The sequence below is a fragment of the Schistocerca gregaria genome, chromosome 2 (assembly GCF_023897955.1).
Source record: "Schistocerca gregaria isolate iqSchGreg1 chromosome 2, iqSchGreg1.2, whole genome shotgun sequence".
NCBI lineage: Eukaryota > Metazoa > Arthropoda > Insecta > Orthoptera > Acrididae > Schistocerca > Schistocerca gregaria.
Window position 1 is genome coordinate 360,876,776 of NC_064921.1, and position 14,325 is coordinate 360,891,100.

Consider the following 14,325-nt stretch of genomic DNA (forward strand, 5'->3'; position numbering starts at 1 on the left):
CACAGAATGAGCTTTAGTAGACAGCCGAGGAAATGCCAGAGTCTCGGTCTTTTGTGATTGCTTTTCTCCCCACTGTGCTCAACCACTTTGGTAAACATGGAGCACTAATTGAGATCCCAAATTGCTGCTTCCCGACACATTTCGTTTCATGCCATCTGAACATCTGAAGCTAATGTTAGCTTCAACGCAGCAGCTGATAATTTGTTTTGTTAATGGGTTCTTTGGTGAATATGAAAATCTTCTGCAACCACGATTGCTTAACTTTTTGTTATATTTCACAATGACCGGTTTGGACAGAATCTTACTGTCATCATCGGATCATCGAAACTTCTTGTTGACGTGCATACGTGCCACGAATACAATGAGAGCGTATATGAATATGTTGTTTATTTTGTTTATTTGTACCAGAATCGCACTAACATGTAAACAAACAGCTAACGAGAGAAATAAAGCTGACTGAACTTAAAAAAAATGTTCTCCGATTAAAAACTGACCACTTCAGTTTCTCTGGTGAGGGTGTGTAGAGGTTCTCCATCGTACATGTGGGGAACGCAAACTGCATAACTACAACACAGTAGTAGAGCTGACGTGACACCTCGACTCTGAAATGCTAATGCTTCTTAACTAGTGACATTGTAGTTGGGACGCTGTCTCTTTAAAATCAACGTTTTCGTGCGTCCGGTAGCAGACTACTCGAAGGATGTCATCCACTGTAAAGATTTGGGTCCTTGGTTGCCGCCTTTGCACTCTAGCATGCTGCGGAGTTTCTACAGTGCCAGTGCTACCTGGAAATTGTTTCTTGACCTGAGACGTTCGCGAGCTGATTGATATTCAGACAAGGGATGGTCAGAAAATTGCACTACCATCACCCTAGGTGGACAACGGCCACACGATTTACCGGAAGTGGATGTTTGATGCGCCAGGCATTACGTAATTTAATGGTAAGTTTACTTCGCTCTTTTCTTAGGTCGTTCGTTGCGGACTACGACATCCTGTAAGCGAGATAATGTTGACCGCCAAACCAGTAACCGCCGCAATTTGTTTCTGAGACAGCCGTTGGCGGAACGCATCGCGGCCTTGGCGGTGGCGGTTAGCTCGTCCTTTCGGGCAACGATGTTCATGGCTGGCCGCGCCATCCTCTGTAACGAGCTTTTAATACGCCGCATCGCATGTAGCCCTCCTCTTTCCACTACACCTGCACCGCCTACGGGGAGTTGGTCAGCGCCCTGGGGATCAAATATCACTAGCATATTGTTGGCATAGTGAAGAGTGGGTAGCGATCCATATGCTGTTTCGTATTCCCAGTTGTGTTTTCCTCACTCCATGGAATCAAGTACTTAACAATACTATTGGACAATACGTAACTTTATGCAGTATGTGTTCGCTGAGTCATCCATTTGCCCAACAAATGGAATATGGTGTGTCAGAAGCTCACGACACGCATTCTCAATCAGTATAACCGACACACTAAGCAGTTTCGTGCTGACTGCCATTTATATCTTTCCGTTGCTTGAGGCCGCAAACATAAAATATTTTTAAATGAAAGTTCCGCCATTTCACTGTATAGATTGTTTCTTCTATTGTACAATCATGATTTCAGTCTTTGGCCATCATCATGTCCACAACGTTAAGCATGATCATCAGATTTCAGTAAACAAAGTCGTTGTCGAAATATATTAAACTTCGAAAAGTGTCTGGGAGGAATAGAACAAACATATTTGATATTTATTTAGCAGCTATGCCGTAAAACGATAGCGAAAACACGTTATTGTGCAGGCACCGTTATCTCGCTTTAGGTAATAGTGCCTCCACATGTAATGACTGTTTTTCGTGCTGATTTTACGGCATAGTTACTAAATGTGTCACAAATATGCAAATACATTCGTTCTATTTCTGCCAGACACTTTGTGATTATGTTTCCGTTTATATTCTGTCATACCTGAACTACATAACCAAGCTTAATATATTTCGACGCTGATTTCGTTTACAGAATTCCGTTCATGTTTAACACTGCAGTACTTGAAAATGTGCAAAGGCCGAAATGATAATTGTACAATAGAATAAACAACCTGTAAAGTCATATGGTGGAGCTACCATTTACGTGTTTTTCTGCGTCATGGTCCCTTTAACTATCATAGTGATTACAAATACGAACCTGTGCTTGTTGAATCCCTCACTCGTTGTTGTTGTGGTCTTTAGTCAAAATCGTTGTTTGATGCAGGTTTCCACGCAGTTTTACAGCAGAACTTCATGTCCTCGGGAAATACAACGGCTGTAGCTTGCTTTTAGCTGTTCGCAGTACCAACATCGCAAGATCATACTGACTGATGTTACAAGGGCAGATCAGTCAGTCTTCCCCTGGAAATACTGAAAAGGCTGCTGCCCCTCCCAGGAAATACGTGTTGATCTGGCCTCTTTACAGCTATCCCTTAGATGCAGTTTCACCTACGGTACAACTATCCTAATTCGGCAGGGTCCGTGGTTCGTGGCGGCCCGCTTATACAGTAATTCGGAGATTGTACCCTCATTCTCGTCAATTGGGTTCAATTTCCTACAAACCCGCCCTGTTTTCGTGGTTCGTCTAAATTAGCTGAGCGAAAAGTACCGATGTTTCATTCATCCTAACTGGCATAAGTGAGTGTTTTGTCCATTTATGATGCACTCTTTCAAATGACCTTTTAACAACGTCGTGTTAATCTGTTCTTAGATCATTTGTCTACCCCCAAAATCACACCAAATCTTTCTTGGAACTCCAGAAGCTTTTCAGAAAATTTCTGAAAAAATATTTACAAAATCTTTTATTTGCCTAGAACGCAAACAATGTACATTAAATTTGATAACTAGTTTCGGTTGGTCTCAACCATCAGTCGTGGTAAAGACATTGTGTCAGCTTATAAAGTAAGGTTAGGCCGCATCATTTGCATATCATAGTACATTCTCATGTAAGAGACACATTTTTTATTACACTTCATACACTCGAATGTTCAAAAGTCCGAAAATGTTAGATATCAAAAATGATTTCTTCCGTTACACAGCCTTTCGTCAGAACTGTCCTCAGGGACTTTCACTTATCTTATTGACAAACTTGACCACCGTCTAATATTTCTTGGATTCTTCTTTCTGTGATTTTACATACTAAGTTTAAGAGCATATATAAGCACGTGTTAATTATACGGCGTCAAGCAAAAATTTCCAATTCGCACCGTTACATTCTATTTATAGCCTATGTACATGAATTTGGGAAAAGGTTTAACTCGAATAGTTAATATTTTATATTTTTTTTAATAAAGTCTCAGTTTTGGAAATCAGTATACCTGACTGAAAGTTCAACGCAGTTACGATGTTTGAATAGCAGTGAGATTCATTGTGTTTTAAATCGACGGCGAAAATCATATGGATGCTACGAGCAGAAGGCAGGGTAGCGAGAATTTCTCAAAGGAGATTTGCCCGTGAGCAACAAGGCTTTACTGAAGTGGTGCTGAAGAATACAAACATTACATAGCTACAGTCACAATGGCAGTGAGTTTGGAAATTAGCCATTAGGAAGTTGAGTATTAAAAGAGATAAATGGCGTCGACGATACTGCTCTTGGTCATAAGACAATGTCTGGACGACCGCGAGCAGTAATAAATCCGACTTACAGTGCTGCCTTGCTCCAATATCTACCGTGAATCAGCGTGCAGGTGAAAGTTAGGTGAGCCGTGCAGTGCATTCTGAAGGCTGCAAAGTGGGAAGTTGAACTACAATACAACAGCTGCGCTCTATGATCGAGGACGGCACGGATTGAAGTATTTGGTACTGCGAATGGTTCGAAGCGCAACCTCACTGCTAGCGAGGTGTCTGGTCGATATTGGATAACACTGTAAATGGACGGCGGATAAGTCACAGAGGTGCTACTGAGTAATAGGCACCACGGTCTCTAGAAGTGACACATGTCGATCTCTATCTGCATCTTACCTTAGTGATCAAATTTATCAATGGACGCCAGATGGACGAGGAAGCACCTAAGCGCCATGTGCAGCTAACATCTGAATATTCGACAAGCTCACAGTCATTGTTTGATCAGTAGTGTAGCGCAAGGGTGCCATTAAGTCGTTGACGGTGACTTCGAGCACCTGAAATGACCTAAAAATGTCAGAAGAATTTTAACTACGTTCCATTTTGTTCCACAAAGATGTAAGTTATTAACAAAGAATGAGTAAACTTATTTGATCTTTCTGTACGTTTTGATGACATCCCATGCTGCAAACGACAACCGCTCAGCTCTTGCTATTTTCCCCTCTGACAATTTGGTCCGTGATGCCGCCGTTAAGGCTGCGCTTGTTCACACAGCCCGAACTTTCGACAAACATGAGGAGAGGGGGGGGGGGGGGGGTTAAGAAAAGCATCAACGGTGGACACTGCAAACTGGTTGGCAGCGGTCCAGCAACTTTCTACGCCGGCGTCTGTTGGCTGCGCCTAGCGGCACAAGAGCAAACAGGTGGCCGGACTCGGGAGAACTGCCGACTCATTTCTCCGCACAGCACGCCTCATTATAAGGGAGGACGACTCGCCGGAGAAAGGTCACAGAACACGCGCCGCTGAGCCGTGCCAAATCTGCTTTAGAAACTACTGTGTGGCGTTCCACTGTAAGCGACATTGGGGTGTACAGGATCATTAACTTCCTCGAACGAATGACACCGAGCTACCACATGCAGCAATAGTGCGAACAGAGACCAGCTGATGAACTGTCAAGATTTTGCATTGCTAGTATCAGTCACCCGCCTGGGGTCGCTGTTACATGCTAGAGCGATGGTGGTAGACACTGAAGTAGCTAGTGTGAAGTCTGGTGATGAAAGAAGTTATCGGTGAGAGACAATGCCATAAATCATCAAGGTCGTAGTCTGTACCAAGTATGTAACTGTAAAACATAAAAAGTCTCCTGAAATTCCTTGTTACTATACCTAAATCCACTTTTCTATGGTAAGTCCAGGGTCACTTCATTGTGTCTCAAAAAATAAGGATGTATGACACTGTAATAGGCTGTCGGAAGTGAAAGACAAACTAGGTAACCCTCCCGGTACCATTCTAGTGGAGTAGGCTGTATGCCGACACCAGATTTCGCTCTCTCCCTTATTTTCGTTTCTTCTGTCGAATAAATCGTGACAAACCACCTCCGCTAAGTCATTTCATAGACAGCTAAGTAGAGTTCCCGCATTATACCCCATTTTACTGCCTCAGAGTGGGACTGACTTTGGTTATGGAATCATAGTATAACAATATGAAAGGAAGTAAGTTGAAATGGATGCTCTGAGGCGCTGCAGTCATGAACTGTGCGGCTGATCCCGGCGGAGGTTCGAGTCCACCCTCGGGCATAGATGTTTGTGTTTGTCCTTACGATAATTTAGGTTAAGTAGTGTGTAAGCTTAGGGACTGATGGCTGGCTCTGAGCACTATAGGACTTAGCTTCTTTGGTCATCAGTTCCCTAGACCTTAGAACTACTTAAACCTAACTAACCTAAGGACATTACACACATCCATGCCCGAGCAAGGGTTCGAACCTGCGACCATAGCGGTCCCGCGGTTCCAGACTGTAGCGCCTAGAACCGCACGGCCACTTCGGCCGGCTTAGGGACTGATGACCTTAGCAGATGAGATTTCATACACATATGAACATGTTTTTGAAATGGATGCCCCGTTAAGATCCTTGAAGTTCAATAACAACAGTGTAGAAGATCAAAGCACTAGCATCGCTGCAGCAGGCGTCCTGGCCGTGAATGTAACAGAACGTGTCTGACATTCGTCGGAAAATGGCGGTGTAGCAGCGAGGCAACATACATCACGTTTTGTGTAAGTTTTATGTCTTTGAGAGAGAATTCGCCGAATTCGACCCGAATACCAAGAGGCTAAGTTCTTGGTCATTCTTCCGCGACAACACCCCGGCCCTCAAAGGAAGATCGTGCGCGAGTTTTTGGCAGCCGATCAGACCACGCGCAAAGAGGATATATTGCGTTTTCGTCTACATAACGAAACAGCGCATCACACACACACACCCATTTGAGAGGATACGCGGTGCAGTACTGCGCAAATGATGTACAACGAACCGGTTCCTTAAACCGTACCAACAACTGTGTAATCGCCTCTCCTTTTCTGCCACATTTGGAGGCTGCCAGCTCGATCAGCAGATCGCTCTGCAGAACATCACTCTTTTTTCCATTTGTGCAAGTCCATTCACCCATTGTTGTCCCTGCCCCTCTTGATGATTGTTCTAAAAAGAAACTACTTTAATAAAACACTCCTGGGTATATTGGAGTCTTATACTGTGAAATTAAATTGAATAAGAGCCAACTGCTCGGCCGTCTTTGAACTTAAAATGGAAACCGTTGTTTTTTAAAACATTATAAAAGTAATTCCGAAGATCGTATGACCGAAGACGGATTTTTGTTTATTGTTTTGACCACATATTTGTGTTGTCAGCTGCAAGGATTCGTGTACAATGGCATACCAATTATTACAACACCTAAAGATGGATCTACTGGATATGAAAGGCTACGTCCATCGATAAAATAAGAAATACTTTCCGACTAAAAAGTGAAATCCCAGCCGTCGAGTTTGTTAGTCTCAAACGCCTCTCTGAATGGAAAATTCAACTGAGAAACTCTTAGGCTCGGCTTAATTACTCTTCCACATGACTACGATGCAAATCACGATTAAGTGTCTGGCAGAGGGTTCATCGAACCACCTTCGAGCTATTTCTCTACCGCTGCAATATCTTAACAGCGTGCGTGAAAAACGAACACTTAAATCTTTCCGTGCGAGCTCTGATTTCATTTGTTTTATTACAGCGAACATTTTTCCTTGTGGAGGTGGACGCAAACAAAATACATTCTCATTCGGAGGAGAAAGTTGGTGATCCTACCGCAACGAAAAATGCCTTTAGAAGGAAGGTCGGCTTTGGCCAACGCTGATCTTCCTTCTAATTTTACTTATTATATGGTCGTTGTGCACGCAGCACTCTATGGAGAGCCAATCAATAAAAAATGCCTTTGTTCTAATGATTGCCACCCCATCTCTCATAATATATGCGTGACACTATCTCTTCTATCTCGCGATACTAGAACATGAGGTGCTCTTCTTGAACTTTTCGGTATGCTCCGTCAGTCCTATATGATGCAGATACCACAGCGCGCATCAATAGTCGAGGAGAGCACTGACAAGCACTACCGCTACGCAGTCTCTTTAGTAGGAGCCTCGTTTGCCTCACCGTTCCGTTGTTCTGTAGGGCAGTGAAGACGTTTTTGTATACAGTATCTTTCTTACGCTGCCGTGTCAAGGTGGCTAATATTTAGTAGCATTTCTTTATGTGCAAATCACCAGAGCTGAATTCTGAGTGTCATCCCGGTTGCCCAGATCTGTCATTTAAGATGTTCACTTAAAGTGCAGAAGCAGAATGTTACTGCGTTGTGCGTTACACCATAGACCTTGCTGCGTAGGCGAAGTTGCTGCGTAGGCGAAGTCGCTAACGTACGATTAAGCATTGTCGTATGTCTCTGTGACAGTTACTTTAATCTTCGATATTTGATCGGAAACGTGAAGTGGATACAGGCACAAAGTTCCAAATTACCACATCAGACCTCTTTATGGTCACTCATGATGTGAGATCATGTGATAATTGAGGCGACACCGGTTTCCATCCTCATCGTCAATGACGACGCAACCACGGCTCCCTCATATCATAGGCAGCTACACTGTACGGCCATACATCAGTACCTCTGCATTAAATATCGAATACATCTGCGTCAAATGTCGTCCAACACTTAAAAAAAATTTCAAAGATCTAGTATGAAAAATGTTATTGGAGATAGAAACGAAGGACCCGCCCCATGAATAAGTATTGTCAATATCTTACGTCATCATTCCGTTAGGATCTCATCAACATTTTCTTTCTACCATTTTCAAGTAATTCGCCCATTGCGGCTGCTTTGATTTTTGTGTATTCAGCGTTATCACGTCAGCTAATCTGGTTGCGCAGCGGTTCAGAGCAGACGTTAAATTGTAGGTCCCTCCGTAACAGGGCAGGTAAGTCATTTCAGAGGTCGGAGAAAGGACCAGGCTAAATGAAGCACTGTGAAGTTCCAACCAGCCTTCAGACTGACGACAGCTTTACCCTGTTATTTCGTGACAGATACGACTAATGGGGCTGTAGTTACTGCTTTCAAGATAACTGTTGCAGCATTCTCACGCAGGATTGCTTGGGTCTGCCGTGTTTTGCTTCAGAAACTTGAGGCAGCGCCATATTTCCCAGGAAAAACGCATTGGTCGTCGACTCGGTGGGCGGCTATGTCCTCGTTCTGGTCTGCGGCAGAGCAGGCGGAAGGACAATTAAGAGCCGCAGAGAGAGAGATTCGTGTCTCGGAACACCAGCGTTGCGTCGCTGTTGCACGTATAACGAAGTGCTAATGAAACCCGGCTGCATTCCCCCAGAATCTCGCGGAGAGCCTGATGTAACGGAGGCCAGCCCACTGCGCATTTCCCAACAGGCGCCATTGTGTCTCTTGTCCTTCCTTCGCGCGGACGCTTCTCTAGGCTCCTCGGCTCGTTAAGCTGCGAAGTGGCGTCGCAAGTGGAATGCGCAAATGCCCGCGGCTCTTCGTGATCCTCGTGCGAACCTCGTGCTAATTGTTGTCCGGGGAAAGTCAGTAAATAGCGTACAAAATGGATGTAGAAAGTAAAGGTGCTTACGTAATAACAGATTTAGTTTTTCCACGTATCATCTATGTGCCCCCTGTTTCTTATGAGCGTCAGCCTACAAGTATAACAGAATTCGTTGGATTTCTTCCACAAGCACGTATGATCGATGCATTCATCTTCTACGTTGCCGGTGAAATGTGGGCTGCTATGACGAACACTGAATGAATTTGGTACATGTATGATGGGGAACTGGGGAATGAGGCGATACCTAACACAAATCTTTCGGGAGCGATGGGCTGGTCAGTAAGGGCCAATACTTTGGCCAGCCCGTTCCACTAACCATAATCTTGTGGATTTTTGACTTGGTGTATGAGGTACCCATAAATAATGCAGATGCACTGCGAGAACATGTGTTCAGTGTTTGCACTGCTTTTGAAGCAATCTAGCAATAACTAGGGGTTTTTCAACGAATTGAGACGTAGGGTGGAAGGTTGCATTACAATGGAGCTTATGTTGTGAGGGGTTGCGTACAGACATGGTGATCATTGACAGTAGCAGTAGTAGACCATAACTCCGAAAATTTACAGCCAATGTTTACAGGAACTGTTTTTTTTTCTTTTAATGTTTTTTTTCGAACACCCTATATAATTTCCTATATAATTCCTGTAGAGGAAGACCGCTAGCTGACAGAAAAAAAATGTTACGAACCGCAAGTCTTCTAATATACCTGCTTCCAGCGCTGTGGCCGTTTCCAAAATGTTCTGATACGTTCAACATTGGTAAAAACTGTAAATTCCTATGTCTGTCGTGAGGACATAGCAGGAAAACAGCTGAATACAGGATAACAGCTCGTTAGTCAGTCTTTACAGCGTATAGAAGACAACTATTATTATTAGCAGAAAACCAAGATAAGAATATTCGATCTTAGTATGTATGTTAAGCAAGAAGGGTGACCAAACTTTTTTACAGCTCCAGATGTCCATGAATCGTCATCGTCAACAAATTTCCAAGGGCCAAAGATGATTTCAAATGCAGACCTGTCGCAGAATAATGAGCAAATAAGGCCAGTCTAAAAAGGAAGAAAATAAAATGCATAACTAAGTGACTTCTCATCTTAATAATTGTATTACATCGGGTGTGCCGCTAACACTGCAGGACTTCCGTTGTAGACTGTTGAGCGCTGGTACTAGTCGTGATGGCCTGAAGATGAGCAGCGCACGGTCCAACGCTGCCATTGGAGGGACGCGACGCTCGAGAATCCAGTTACAAAATGGAGATGGGAAATGCATATACAGCGAGATGACGAGCTGCTCTGTAAAAGTATAACAGACAGCAGAACGCGTCGAAGACCTAGAAACACACGAAGATTCCTCTATGAAGAGAAATGGTGCGAGGAAGCTAAGATATGGATAAAAACAGAGGAAGAGCAGTTACTCCGTTTGCACCCTTTATTCAAACATATCCAACACGAGAAGCTGAAGATCTGTTTTCATAATCAGAGGCAGGGACACCCATTTCAGTCGAAGACTTAATAATACGAACTAGTTCATGATCTGTCTCTGTCCGTCAATAAAGATAGACAGTCTTGACGGCGCTCTTACGAATACAGTCTTCTCCAGAAAGAACTGATGTTCAGTAGTTCTTAAATTTTTATTTAAGAGAGATATATGCTGCAATTGTAACAAAAAAGCTGGAGTGACTGTAATAAGTGTCTCATACTCGAGGAAAATTCGTATGTCGTCCTCAAATAACCACTAACAGAAACGCACGGATCAAGGAACACGTAACGGACAAACACATAGATCACACATATCTCCTCATTCATTGGTAAGGAAATTTTCTTTTGAGATGCAGTTAGCCCAAACCTAACGTAGGGAATGCTTGTAAGTCAGCAAATACTACTGTTTCTTCTTAAGGACGATCCTACGACGAAAAGAAAACGAAGGCAAATTTAGGTGGAAGCTGAAATAACAGCTTCTATTTCGCGCAAAAGTTATCTTCTTGGCATCTGACAGCTTCTTACATGCAAACAAAGCACTTTACGTAGCTTTGTGAGACTTTAGCTCTTGAATGCAACTGGTAGCGGATTTGGCGCCAGAATTCATTGACATGGAGAAGCGACATCCCTACCTCGAACCAGACACTACGGGTACCAGCGCTGAAAGTAATCGTCATTTCAGTTGACCGGTGTCTGGCTATACTTATAAGATCAGGAGCGCATGTGAGAATGAATGTTTCACGCATTGCAGAAAGCCCTCTGCCATGTTGAAATCCCATTTGGTGTTTTCGAAGCGAGTATTCTTTTACCAGCACAGAGTTTCTTTCTCAGACTAAATTTCATGGCTGTATCGCCTTACAATATTGACTGTCAGTGCCATGACTGCTTCAGCCGCTGTACAAGGCGTCGTTACTGTAAGCACGAGTATCGAAGACAAAGCTGCGCCGGCAGGAGCTGCTTCAGCTTCAGTTTCAAATAACTCCTCATTCCTCCTCACACGGCAGAGTGGATTCCGTTCGCCAGAGGTTACCGTCGATCGAACCACGTTCCTCCGCATTTCTGAACCTACACTGACGAAAAGAAAATCGCAACACCAAGAAAGAGTTGTGCGATATAAATTAAAGTTGTTAGGCTTGTCTCTACATCTGAAGGATGTCGTCTATTCAGATTTAGCGCCAGTCGCACAAGAGTGGCGCAAGTAGCTTCACAACGAGGATACAAATGAGGTTTGCTTTAAGTAACGGTCTTGAGCGCTTGGAACCTTTGTGGTTGATCGTGCTGAGTTGGTGTTAGCCAAGAATGCCTTTAAAGCGACAAAGACGCCATTATCGACACCTCACTGACTTTGACCTAAGTCGTGTAATAGGGCTACGAGAAGCAGAATGTACCTTATTCGATACTGCAGAAAAACGTGGAAACGTGGCAGGAATGTAGCCACTGCACATGACTGCTGGCAGTGCTGGTCACAAGAATGTATGGTCGCAAGAAGACCGGGCTCCGGACGGCCAGATGGCACTACCGAGAAGGAAGACCATTGTATTCGGCGTATGGCTCTGTAGCATCGTAGTGCCTCTGCAGCAACAATGTGAGCAAAAGCTGGTACCACAGTGACACAACGAACTATTACAAATCCGTTACTACAAGGAAAGCTCCGACGCAGGCACTCTGTAGCGTGCATTCCATTGACCCAAACCACCACCATTTGCGACGTAGTGGTGTCAAGCGAGAGCTTATTGGAGGGCAGGGTGGAGATCTGCTGCGTATTCTGATGATTCTGTTCCGGTACCAGCGATGGTTGAGTGTGGGGTTATGGTGTAGGGTGCGATTTCGTATGACAGCAGGGGCACTCTCGTGGTTATCCCGCGCATCCTGACTACAAATTGTACGTCAGTTTGATGATTCAACCTGGTGTGCTGCCATTCATGAGCAGCGTGTGTTCTCCAACAGGATAACGATCCCGCACATACCACTATTGTAATCCAACATCCTCTAAAGAGCGTCGACATGTAGCCTTGGCCTGCTAGATCACCACATGTGCCTCCAAGCGAGCACGTATGGGACACCATCGGACAACTCCAGCGTCATCCACAACCAACATTAACCGTCCCTGTATTGACCGACCAAGTGCAACAGACATGAAATTCCATGCTACAGACTGACATCTGGCACCTGTACAACACATAGGATGCACGTTTACGTGCTTGGATTCAACATTCTGGCGGTTACGTTGGTTATTAATGTATCAGCATTTCTTTATATTTAGAGTGGCTTATCTCGCGCTTATATTAGCCTGTGCTATTGCAGTGTTAATCACTTAAATATTTTACCTACAAAAATGGGTTCCCGAAATGTCATTACTCTACATTAATTATTTTTTTCCTGTTGCGATTTTCTTCCGTCAGTGTACACATATTTTATTTACTCAGTCACAAGAAATATTTGGTATTAACACAGTGGTACAATTTGTCATATACAGGACGGAGCAAACGCACGATATCTAGTAGGGATTAACATATTAACATTGTGCTTAGTGACGAATGTGCGATTATACTACAGTTTAGTTTTTCGATGAAACGTAAAAAGAAAAGCGTAACCTTACCGTCCCTGCAGCGTACTGGCAATTAAGTCAGTTAACAACTCGTTGAGCTAATTGCTTACACCGTGCATTTGCCTGACAATGTAATTATTTAAATAATGCCCTACGGTTTATTTGGCATCACGTAGTCTCCCCACTGACTTCGCACTGAAAAGCAAAGTCGGTAAAAAAAAAAAAAAAAAAAAAAAAAGCAGAAACCGGATGAACCACGACGGCACGATGACAGCCGGCGATAAGGACGGGGGCGGAAGGCCACGCCCGGCAGAGGATAGCCAGCGGTCAGCGTCGCGGGTGAGCGAGTTCCTGTCTGCGGCCTCGAGCCGGCGGAGCCAGCGGTCTGCTGGTTGCGCAACCGCTGCCACGTCCTGTGGCTCTGTGGACGACAGTCCCGTCTCGCCTCATGCTGGTTGGCGCTAGAAAGGAAAAGTGCCGGTCGCATGCCAAGCAGTTCCGTAACGGGTTACCAGCCGGGCCGTAGAGACATCAACGAGTGGTCGGAACACTAACCTTCAAACGATGCAGCAGCTCTCCGTACGAAAGATTTCTGTGCAACACTGGCTAATAACACACGTTCTCTGATTTGTTTTTACAATCCTTGTGTATGTCGAATTTACAATTCCATTTTCATTACTCCGACGTGACACATCAGTAACATTTGTGCTGTTCGCAAAAACTAATTAGCACGTGATACTTAACTATATCAGTGAGTGCGACATTTTGGTTTTGCTCATAAAGCAGCGTGCTGCGTTATTGTGGCGTGGGGATTTAAATGTGTACCAGGAATGCAAGCATGTATCTGCAAATAAACAAAGAAATAATTATGTAACTTTAATGCAGAGCCGTTGTATATTACCGGTAATATCCTTTACCAATTGCAACGACAAGTGCGAGTAGTGAGGATCAGTTTCTCTCCAAAATGACATCTGACACTTGTACGATCGTCTCGCGCCTGATAGCAGGACTGTTTTGTGGCTAGACAAGATCAGACATGGCAGTTGCGTTTTCCAAGGCAATTTTCGCCTTATACAAATTCGTTTTATAAATTCGATACCTTTTCTTTACTACAAACTAATGTTTCCAAATGGTTTTCGCTTTTTATTTTAAGGTATCCTCAGGGGATTTAATTGTGAATAATACAGTTTTGTTGTTCCATACTGTACTCATAGATTCGAAAAAGTTCATGCCATAATTTTTACATGAATTACTTATCGGTTACTAGTTCATGATGCCAAAATATGCGTTTCCTCTCATCTGGTCGTACGTTAGAGGTCACACGCCCCACCTCAGAAGCGTCACCACATGCCCACATCGAAATCTTTTGGTTATGAAGTTTTCATGTTTCGTTAGAGAACTTCAAAACCAAAAGATCTCGGCGTCAGTACGTGGCGAATTATTATTAGTTAAGTAGCTGTGCTCGCTCTAACCTGCGAACAGATGAAAGAAAACGCAGTCTTTGGCAGGACAAAGGAGTTAAAGTAATATTTTATTACTTTAAAAATTATGATTATGAACAGTTCCGAATCTATAATTGTCGCTCATAAAAAAAACTGTATCATTCCGA

General features: G+C 43.7%; 1 protein-coding gene across 4 annotated transcripts in view; it reads left to right on the forward strand.

Moving 5' to 3' along the window:
- Window positions 1–14,325, forward strand: part of LOC126337069 (mucin-17-like) — a 471,154-nt gene that overhangs the window by 374,870 nt on the left and 81,959 nt on the right. The window lies entirely within an intron of this gene.